This window comes from Psammomys obesus, unplaced genomic scaffold, assembly GCF_907164565.1.
Source record: "Psammomys obesus unplaced genomic scaffold, mPsaObe1.curated_primary_1811, whole genome shotgun sequence".
Lineage (NCBI taxonomy): Eukaryota > Metazoa > Chordata > Mammalia > Rodentia > Muridae > Psammomys > Psammomys obesus.
In genome coordinates this window covers 5341498-5351153 of record NW_026594184.1, presented here as the reverse complement: position 1 = coordinate 5351153, position 9656 = coordinate 5341498, and the positions used below count along the sequence as shown (strand labels likewise).

Here is a 9656-nt window from a genome sequence, read left to right as displayed (position 1 = left end):
AATATACAGCAAGCCTATAGCCAACATCAAACTCAATGGAGAGAAACTTAAATCAATCCCACTGAAATCAGGGACAAGACAAGGCTGCCCACTCTCTCCATATCTCTTTAACATTGTACTTGAAGTCCTAGCCAGAGCAATAAGACAACTAAAGGAGATCAAGGGGATACAAATCGGAAAGGAAGAGGTCAAAGTGTCACTATTTGCAGATGATATGATAGTATACATGAGCGACCCCAAAGATTCAACCAGAGCACTTCTTCAGCTGATAAACACCTTCAACAAAGTGGCAGGATACAAAATCAACTCAAAAAAATCAGAAGCCCTCTTGTATACCAAAGACAAAAAGGCTGAGAAAGAAATTAGGGAAACAATGTTTTTATTGACATATGATCTTGATAAATTGATGGATAGAAAAAGCTAAAGATTGGAGCCGTGGCTGAGAGCTGGAAAAATTCAGAGTTTCTATCTTATGATACAATAAAGCAATGACCTTGCACAGTCTAACAAAGAACTTGAAACATTTCCCAACCCTTTGGGAAAATTCAGAAGACTTTTGTTTTAAAAAGGGGGGAGATAGAAAGACCTATAGGGGACTGGAGCTCCACAAGGAGAGGAACAGAACAAAAAAAATTGAGCACAGGGGTATTTTCTGAGACTGATACTCCAGCCAAGGACTATCCATGGAGATAACCTAGAACCCTTGCACAGATGTAGCCCATGGCAGTTCAGTGTCCAAGTGGGTTCCCTAGTAATGGGAACAGGGACTGTCTCTGACATGAACTCAGTGGCTGGCTATTTGATCATCTCCCCCTGAGGAGGGCAGCCTTATCAGGTCACAGAGGAAGATAATGCAGACAGTACTGATGAAACCTGATAGGCTAGGGTCAGATGGAAGGGCAGGAGGACCTCTGCTATCAGTAGGCTGGGGAAGGGACATGGCAGAAGTAGAGGGAGGTAGGGGGCTACAGCTGGGATACAAAGTGAATAAATTGTAATAAATAAATAAATAAATAAATAGGTGAATGAATGAATAAATAAATAAATAAATAAATAAATAAATAAATAAATAAATAAGAATAGCCCAGGATTGCCTGAAACTTAGATATTTTATTTTTGATTGATGTTACTACAATAACAGAGATAAAAATATTAAAGGGTTACAACCTTAAAGAAATTAAAAGTCACTGGCTCATAAGGTCTGTTCAGGCTAGCAGAGACAGATTTAAAGGTATATATTTAACCACCTTGTTTTACTAGTAATATTAAGAGATAACTATTTTTATTATAAACTAAATCATACAAAAACTGTTACATTCTATAATGTTACACTATAAAAAGTTCAAGAAATCCCCAGTCTCTCTATTTAGGGAACTTAGTGCTCAAGAAGCGTCAGTTCAATGGTTTGCATTTTATTGTGGATTTTTAAATGTGATTGGGGCATACAGATTGATTTTTTGGTTGCCTTGTAACTGATTTTATTCTTTGTCATATTCCTGACTTTGCTATGGTCATGATTGATTGCCAGGATGGGCTTTATTTGGCCACCTATATTTGTTTTCAATGTTAAACAAAAATAAATAACTAAATTATTGCAGACTCTTGAAGATGAGTAAGAAATGCAAGTTAATGGTCAGCCACCTTGTGGATGATTAGGTCTTTTAATATGTTCAAAAATACATTTATAATAAAGTCTTGTTAAGAACTAATGAGGTTAATTATAAGATTAAGCTTTACACTAGGCTCTTATTGTATGTCGATGGGCAACTAAATACAAACGAAGTTTGTTTTGCTCGGATATATGGAATAGATGATGGTCCTCAGGCTCTTCAGAGATCTGCTAAATAGGACACTTAGACATTTAATGAGAAAAGCTTGGTATAATAGAGACCTCCTATTATACTAACAATGACCCCCAAATCTCCAAAGAAGATGGATGAGGCACCAACAACTCCACCTGAATTATGGTACACTGTCCATCGCTCCACCTACTACAGGGGCCCAGCCTGAACTGTGGACAAACAAGACACCCAGAGAATTGATTGCCACGTTTTGCCAAGACAAAATAAGGTCAATCAGTCTTTCCCAAGTTCCTCCTCCACAGGAAGGCCTCTCAGATTTGCCTGGCCTGGCAGCTGCAGACTGATGCTGCCCTGGGGCTTGTGCCCTCATAAAAGCCATCAACTCCACAAGAGCCTGATGGGATGGCTATCTAGGTACTGGGTTAACCACTGTCATTTAGCCACTGTCATTTAAATTAATATATAGCCATTAAATTATAATTTATCCTTCTCAGGTTTCTGATGGGTTTAAGAATCAATTTAACAGTAAAAACAAGGCTTCAACTTCCTTCTCAGAAAATGCAAATTATAAAGGTTAGAGGAAGGTATTTTCAAATTGGTAAGTGCATGTTATAAATGTTAGAGAAAGGTGTTTGAGGTTGGTAAGTGCTAGTTATAAAAGAGGAGTTATGAGAATGTATTAAAAATATTTGAGGGTCTAAGAAGATGCTTTAAATGCAAGCTATAAAGGTTAGAGAAAATAAAATGTTTGAGGGTCTAAAAGGATGTTTTAAGGTTGGATAAGGTTGTGACTGTGCCCTGATTTTGTTCCCTCCTGAAAGACATTATTTGGTTTATTTTTTAATTTATTTACCTTTATTTTATGTACACTAAAAGGGGGAGTCCTCCTCCCCTGACATCTGCTTATCGAGTCTCATCAGGACTGGCTGGATCCTCTTCCTCTGTGTCCTGGGAAGACTGCACCACCCGGGGAAAGTGAACTAAGTGCAGGAAAATGAGATCATGTCAGAAACAGCCCATGGTGTGGCAGGAGCCAGTGGGAGGCAGCAGGTGGTGGGTTGTCTGTCCAGTGTGTAGCAAGACATTAGCTTGCTGCTGGTGTCGGGGACAGCATCCAAATGTGCATAGGAATGGCTGGGCTGGTACCACTGGAGAGGCAGTGCACTCTGCAGCCAGGCTATTCCTGGAGCAGAGGTGGGAAGGATGCATGACACAGGTGCATAGGAGGTGACTCCAGCAGTGGTGGAGGTGTGATGGAAAGGCAGCTATGACGATTGGTGCAGCCCACCCTCCTGGAGGCCTAGCAGTCCTTGTCCTTCCACTGCACACCTGCTTCATCTCTGCCAGGAACCTGCTGTGATCGCTGAGCAGGGGGGCTGTTCCGTTTTGATGTAGGAAATCACCCACTGCAGGGCCCGGCCCTTGAGGAGGATGGTGAGGAACGTCACCTTGAGCTGGTTGCTGTTGAAGATCTTCTTGTCCACAAACATGTAGGAGCCCCTCTGCATGATGAACTCCGGGAGCCACTAGGGGAAACAGCTCGCCATCAAACAGCTCCAGGAACCTGGACGGGGTTGGGCTGATGCCTGGAATGTACTTGTCACATAGCCTAATGATGTTTGATCTCTGGAACTCACGGTAGGAGAGAACCAAGTGGCAAAAGTTGTCATCTGATCTCTATAGATGATTCCTGTTTATTTTGATTTTTTTTATAGAGATTGATTGTTTTTCTTTTTGTTTTTGAGACAGCATTCCATGTATCTCAGGCTGACCTGAAACGTGCTGCATAGACAAAGATGCCCTTGCCTCCTCCTCCAGCACACTTGATCACAGGTATGTGCTACCATGCCCCCATTTGTGCAGTATGGGTGCTGGTAGTCAATCCTAGGTCCTCCGTAAGAGGCAGCAAGTGCTCTTAATCTCTAAGCCATCTTTCTACTCCCTTTCTGTTTTTGAGACAGGGTTCATTAAGTTTAACTCACTGTGTAGCCCATATAGGACTTGAACTTTCATTCTTCCTGTCCCAGCCTCCATGTAGCAAGAATCACAGGCCTGCTCCATCAGACATGCCTCATAAAATATTTTAATTGAAGAAAAAGAACGTATGGAGAAAAATTGTAGTTAGGAACATGCACATGAAAGCCTGTGCACATTGCTTATGAATAAACATTTGTATAAATGTAGAATACTCTGGAATAATATGTTATTAATGCCACTCTTAAGGAATGATATGCAAGGAAAGAGAATTCCTCTCTAAAGATATACAGACCTTAATTAGAGCTTTAGGTATCCCTACCTACTTGTGTATATGTGAGGGCTCATGGAAAGGGGAGATGAAGGGTATGGGTAGAGTAAGGCAGGTCATGTGATGAGCATGAGCTAGTGAAGGTATCCTGAATCATTCAGGAGTGTCCAGTGCAATTACAAAGGTCCTATAAGTGAAAGGAAAACAGAAAAGTAAGGTCAGAACTAGATAAAGATCTGAAGATGCTGTAGAGGAAGAAGTCTTGGCAAAAGAGTGAAGGTCATGACTAGAAGCAGAAAGGCACAGATTTCCCAAGAAGCTTCCATAAGCAACTCATCTCTGCTGATCCATTGATTTTTATCCCAGTGAGACAGATTTGGGAGTCTGACTCTCCAACTGTAGATAATAAACCTGTGCTTTCAGTCACTGAATTTGTAGCCATGCATTACAGTAGCAACATATAACCAAACCACAAGGTAATGATAGTTAGAGGATTTGCTGAATCACTTGTTTGTTTGATATAGGATCTTCTGTAGCAAAGAAGGGCCTTGAGCTCCTGATCCTCCTGTCTCTGCATCCTGAATGTGGTGCTATAGGCTTTCTTCAACACATCCAACTCTTTCTGAAATACTTGTACTTTTCATTTTAGACTCTGCTTTTTCGTGTATGTTTGTGTGTAGTGTGCATGTGTGTATGTATGTTCACATGTCTGTGGGGGGTGTATTCACGCACATGTGTATGCATATCTATGGAGAGAGATATTGATGTGTCTCCCACAATTGCTCTTCACCAAGGTATGAAGCAAAGTATGTCATTTGAACCCACACCTTAACAATTTGGTTAGTCTAGCCAGCCAGTCAGCTTTCTCTTGGATTCATTGTCTTCATCCACAGAGCACTGGGATTGCAAGCATGCCACCATCACTACCTGGTACTTATGTGATTTCTGGTGACATGTGCTTATGTTTGCATGGCAACACTTTACCTGCTGAACTTATCCCCAACACTAATTTACATGATACTGTGAAAATATTTTTATATTTTATTTGTTGTGTGCATGTGCCTGCATGTGTTTCACATGTATGTCACATCATGAGTGTGACAGAGGATAATTTTAATTTTTTAATGTATTATTTGAACATCCCATACATGTATAAAATATATCTTAATCATATCCATGCTTATTTCCTCCCTTGACTCTCCCAGAACCCACACATCTCCTTCCTGACTTTATGTGCTCTTAAAAACAAAATGAAACAAAACAAAAAACCACTAAGTCCAATCAGTTCTGTGTTGTTTCATACATATAATCTCAAACATTCAATTTTACCAATAAAGACTTGGGAGACAGATGCTGGGGTGAAAACCTGCTAGCTCAGAGAGGCAGAGAAAGCACCCCGCTGACCTTCTTACTCAGCCTACACCCCAGAAGGAAACAGCCTTTCTACTCAGCTCACATCCCAGAAGAAAAGGCCAAAAGCTCCTTTTTCTCCACACTGTCTTAAATACCCTTCAACTCAGTGCCCCTCCTTTCTGTTTAATCCCTGTCTGCTGGTTTCTTGTTCTGCCTCTTGACCTACGGTTAACTTTATTTTATCCTGTTTACTGAAAGCTCTTGGATTAAAGGTGTGTGCTAGGGCTGAGCCACACCATAACCACCTGTTTAAAATAAACAGAAAGTTCTTAGATTAAAGGTGTATGTTAGGATTGAGCCACACCAAAAGAGGAACAAGCTTTTGCAGTTCACAATGGGATCAAATATCCTGCAACAATGCTACCAAAATGTGCACGAATGTGAATTCATCCATGAGAGGATTTGTAACTTACCAGTGGCTACCCAAACAAAAGAGACTTCCCCTCTTACAGCAGCTGTCAAACACCAATAGCTCTCAGAGGATAATTTTTAGTTTATTCTCCCTCTCCACCATAGAGATTCCAGGGAATCAAACTCCAGTAGTCAGGCTTAGCAGCAAGCTGCTTTACTCACTGGGCTGTCTCAGCCACCCTATACTCTGTTTTGAAGAGAAAAAGAAACGAGTTACAAAGTCAAAAGCTAAGTGATGACTGTATATGAATAGTTTCATTAAAGGTCTGGAGTCCAGATGGAGGGGTGCAAGGAAGTGTGGTAGGGAGAGGGAGAAGGAGTGTGAGAGGGAGAGAGAGAGAGAGAGAGAGAGAGAGAGAGAGAAAATGAGGATGGGACTCTCACCACCAAGCCCTGTGACAACTGAAGCATTTTCACTTCTTTCTGACAACAGTATTCAGCTTTGGCTGTATTGTTGGGGGTACCAAAAAGAAACAAAACCAACAGGATATAATTATAGAGGGAAAGAGGTTTATTTCAATGAATTGGCCCTTATGATTCCTGAGGTTGACAAGCGATAAGATATGTGGGATGAAGTGTTAAGATGGGAACCCAAGAAAATGTTTTGGTTCTAACTTGAAGGCAGGGAGAAAACCAATATCCAACTTTAAAGACCACCAGACAAGAATTCTGTCTTGCATTAGGGAAATTCCTCCTCCTTCCACTTTGTAAGCATTGAGCTGACTGGCTAAGCCCACCTACAGCCTGCTTTTTTTCAGTCTATTGAGTTAAACAGTAATCTCATGCTAAGACACCCCCACAGACACATCTAGCATAATGCTTGGTCAAACATTCTTGACCCCATGGCCCAGCCAAGTTAACCCATAAAGTTAACCATCAGAATGGCTAAGAAAGGTTGGAACATCACTGACCTATTTTAAAAAATAAAATAAAAAACCCACCGTTTTACTGATGACTAATTTGAAGCCAGAGAATGAGCCTTTGATCTTCTCATTTCTTGAGCTATATTTATTTTTGCTGATCCATTTCAAGGTGCAGAGCTTCATTTCCTTGTAGAGGTGCCAAAAGAGTTCATTTCCTTGCTTTGTCCAACTTCTAAAGGCACCCACACTCCTTGGCTCATGACCTTATTCCTTTCTGGTGGGAGGGGTAAGTTAAGCCCCTTTGTATCTAATCACTAACTAGGGCACACTCTCCTGAATTTTTTTTCTTATAAGGACCCTTGTGGTTATATTGGTCCCAGCTGGACAGTTCAAAAGCCTCTCTAAATCTCAAAGACATCACCAATTGATTGGCCAGATAAATTTCATCTGCTTTGTTTTTGAGGCAGGGTCTCATGGAGCCCAAACTGTCTTTGAACTAGCTGTATAGCTTAGGGTGAGCTTGAACTCCAGACTTTCCTATCTATACCTGGGCTTATAGGCATACAACACCTGTTTTTCTTTGTTTTTTTTAAAAAAATGTTTTAGTGCCAGGGGTCAGGCTGCATTGTTTTTAATCCTAGCACTTGGGAGGCAGAGGCAGGAAGATCTCTGTTCGAGGCCAGCCTGCTCTACATAGTGAGTTCCAGAACAGCCAGGGCTATGTAGAGAGAGCCTGTCTCAAATAACAACAACATTAATGTTTAAAAAATGTATGTGTGTGCTTTTGTTTTCAGCTTTTTTTTTTCAGACATCGCTGTCCCCTGTCACCCTTTGCTGCAGCCATGGTCAATCCCACCATGTTCTTTGACATTGAGACTGATGGCCAGCCCTTGGGCCTCATCTCCTTCAAGTTGTTTGCAGACAAAGTTCCAAAGACAGCAGAAAACTTTCATGCTCTGAGCACTGGAGAGTAAGGATTTGGATATAGGAATTCTTCCTTTCACAGAATTATTCCAGGATTCATGTGCCAGGGTGGTGACTTCACACGCCATAATGGCACTGGCGGCAGGTCCATCTACAGGGAGAAATTTGAGGCTGAGAACTTCGTCCTGAAGGTCCTGGCATGTTGTCTATGGCAAATGCTGGACCAAACACAAATTGTTCCCAATTATTTTTCTACACAGCCAACACTGAGTGGCTGGATGGCAAACATGTGGTTTTTGGGAAGGTGAAAGAAGGCATGGACATGATGGAAGTTCTGGAGCATTTTGGGTCCAGGAATAGCAAGACCAGCAAGAAGATCACAATTTCCGACTGTGGACAACTCTAATTCTTTTGACTTGCGGGCATCTTACCCACCAGACCATTCAGGAGAGCACCACCACCCCAATTGCTCAAAGTACTTTGTAATCTCTGCTCTCACTGAAGTTCTTTGGCCCCCATATTTTCCTCATTCCCCTCCAAGTCTAGGTGGATTGCAGAGTTAAGTTTATGATTGTGAATAAAAAGTAATTAAGAAAAAAAAGTATATGTGTATGCCTGCTTATCTGCATGTACACTATGTGCATGCAGCACCCATGGAGACCAGAAGAGGGCATTAGATTCTCTGCAACTGCAGCTTTATGTTTGAGAGCCACTCAACCTGTGTTCTGGGAGCCAAAATGTCTGTGTCTCCCTTGTTCTATTTTCCTGCTTAACATTTATCATGACCTCCTACATCATGGGTGAAATTTCTGTTTTAAAGTATTTATTTATTTATGTGTGTGTGTGTGTGATTGAATGCCACATGTGTGTGAAGTGCCCATGGAGGCCAGAAGAGGGTATCAGAGCTCTTGGAGCTGGAGTTACTCATGGTTGGGAGCTCCTTGATGTGAGTTATGAGAATTAAACTCAGGCCCTCAGCCATCACGTGGTTCTTGGGAATTGAACTCAGAACCTCTGGAAGAGCAGACAGTGCTCTTAACCACAGAGCCATCTCTCCAGCCTGCAGCTGGTGACTTCTTGATGACAGAAGGATGTCCACCCTCAGATAATTGTTAACACTGTTGTTTTCTGAATATACATCTCATGAAGAGCCAGGTAGTTTGGGTCTACATGCAGTTTGAGTCCACATGAATAACTACCTTTCCTCAAGCCTGATTACTCCATTTTTCTTCTTTTTTTCTTTTTGTTTGTTTTTTTTTTGTTTTTGTTTTTTTTTTTTTTTTTGAGACAGGGTTTCTCTGTGTAGCCTTGGCTGTCCTGGACTCACTTTGTAGGCTGACCTTGAACTCACATTGACCCGCCTGCTCTGCCTCCCTGATTGCTGAGGTTACCAGGTGTGAGCCACCACACCTGGCTTACTTCTTCCCCCCACCCCACCCCTTTGGACAGGGTTTCTGTAGTATGACGGGCTGGTTTCAAGCTCTCTATGTAGCCAAGGATAACCTAGAACTCCTGCTCTTTCTACATCTACCTACTAAGTGCTGGAATTAAAGGCATGCATCAGCATACTCATCAGCTCTTCATCCCACAAATATTCTTAAGCCTTTTATTTAGGTTTGAGAGTCCAGTCTCCCACCTCTATGCTCAGCCATCTTGAAAATCTTTTTTTTTTTTTTTTTGTCTTTACAAAATTCATTGTTTGGATAACTGACATAATATAAGATGAACAAAGTGGACCCAGATTAAGGACATGTGTTTCCTTCGGTGTCATACAATGTGAGAACTTCCCTCTGCGGCTTTCTTGTCCTCCGAGACAAAACAGGCAAAAAAAGATTTGCAAAGCCTGACTGTGAGACTCCTTTAAATAGAAACCATAGAATGTTAGAGTTGTAAAGGCTCCCAAAAGTGTTGACATTCCCTGAGTACAGGGTATATCATAGGTCCAGATGTGACTGAACTGCTTATATAGCAGATGAAACATTTAGTCCCCTGCTTTTT

The 9656-nt window shown here is 41.5% G+C and overlaps 1 pseudogene; it reads left to right on the top strand.

Annotated features, from left to right (window-relative positions):
* The first annotated feature begins 7576 nt into the window (after positions 1–7576).
* On the top strand, positions 7577–8064 carry LOC129684836 (peptidyl-prolyl cis-trans isomerase A-like; annotated as a pseudogene).
* The last annotated feature ends 1592 nt before the right edge of the window (positions 8065–9656 follow it).